Genomic DNA, 1,570 nt, shown 5'->3' with positions numbered 1-1,570 from the left:
TCCCGCTGTCCTCGCTGTGTGATCTGTCTTTCGGTTCCCTTCCCTGCGAGCGCCTCGACGCAGGAAGGTGGAACCAGCGGGAGATTCAAAAAATAAATAAAAACAAATGACATGATACAGTGCAATCTGTTAGGATTACAACTTTGTATCAATCCATTTTACCCCAGATTTTCACTTAGTGACTTTTCCAGTGCCCTGCCTGTACTTTTGCAGTTCTTTGTGCCTGGAAAATTGTGAACATTCATGGCGTCCAAAAAGTGTTCTTTTAGCTCAAAAGCACTTTTAGATGAACTGGAAAACAGTGACAATGAATCAGAATTTTTTGAAGAACTGAGCGATAGTGATTCGTGGGAAAATTCGCCATCAGGTACTGAAAATGATGACAGCGACAATTCTGCAACTGAGCTCAGCGATGTGAGAACTTGGTGCTCTATTAACTGTGGTACGGATCAGGCAGCACCTCCAAGATTCCCATTTACTGGAGCACCTGGTATGAAAGTTGACGTTGACCATGACAACCCCTTGGCATACCTACAATTATTTCTGACCGATGAGGTTAATGAAAAAATTGTTACCGAGACAAACCGGTACAAAGAGCAACAATTGGCTATGCATCAGAAGTTTTCAAAATGCAGAAAGTGGGAACCAGTGACCAAAGATGACATTTGGAAATTTCTGGGCCTAATAATTCTTCAGGGAGTGGTGAGGAAACCACTGCAGAAGTGTTATTGGACAACCAATACATTACTTGCCACTCCATTCTTTGGCATGGTCATGTCAGAGTACAGATTCTCCCTCATAATGAAATATTTCCATTTTTTCCGAATTTGATGAAACTACTCCTCCTGCACCAAAACTGAAGAAAATTTGGGAATTATATCAAATGATTCTTCAGAATTTCCAATGGAGCTATGTGCCAGAAAGGGACATCAGCATAGATGAAAGTCTAATGGCCTACAAGGGAAGGCTCAGCTGGGTGCAATACATTGCATCAAAGAGGGCCCAATTTGGCATAAAATCCTACATGCTATGCTAATCGTCAACTGGCTACATTTGGAATTTAGCATTATACACTGGAAAAGGAAAAAAAATTTGATCAAAAATACAGCAATTATGGAATGGCAACATCTTCTGTTCTTTCACTAATTGAGCCATTGCTAAATCAGGGCTATTGTGTAAAAACTGACAACATCTATACATCTCCTGAACTGATGCCTATGGAACCATAAGGGCTAACTGGCGAGACATGCCGCCAATGTTTGGCAAAAAGAAGCTCAAGACAGGAGAAATGGTTGCCTGGCAGAAAGGCAAAATGGTGGCACTGGCGGGACAAGAAAGATGTGTGCCTAATGAGTACAGTGCATAATACCTCCACTGTTATGGTACGCATGAAAGGGGGGAAAGAAATCATGAAGCCACAAGTAGTGATAGACTACAAAAACACCATGGGAGGTGACGACAGAGCTGACCAAGCAATGATATTCTACCCAGCAATGAGGAAAAAGAAGAACAGAACAGAAGGAAAAAGAAATACTATAAGAAGATCTTCAGACATCTTCTTGGGCAATGC

The 1,570-nt window shown here is 41.6% G+C and overlaps 1 pseudogene across 1 annotated transcript; it reads left to right on the top strand.

Annotated features, from left to right (window-relative positions):
- Positions 1 to 243: 243 nt before the first annotated feature.
- LOC309548947 (piggyBac transposable element-derived protein 4-like) lies at positions 244 to 1,036 on the top strand (annotated as a pseudogene). The gene has a single exon. The product of its transcript is annotated as a piggyBac transposable element-derived protein 4-like (transcript).
- The last annotated feature ends 534 nt before the right edge of the window (positions 1,037 to 1,570 follow it).

This window comes from Pelophylax lessonae (assembly GCF_965119305.1).
Source record: "Pelophylax lessonae genome assembly, chromosome: 1".
Classification (NCBI taxonomy): domain Eukaryota; kingdom Metazoa; phylum Chordata; class Amphibia; order Anura; family Ranidae; genus Pelophylax; species Pelophylax lessonae.
The sequence above is the reverse complement of the archived record's forward strand: the minus strand, read 5'-3'. Positions and strand labels throughout refer to the sequence as shown.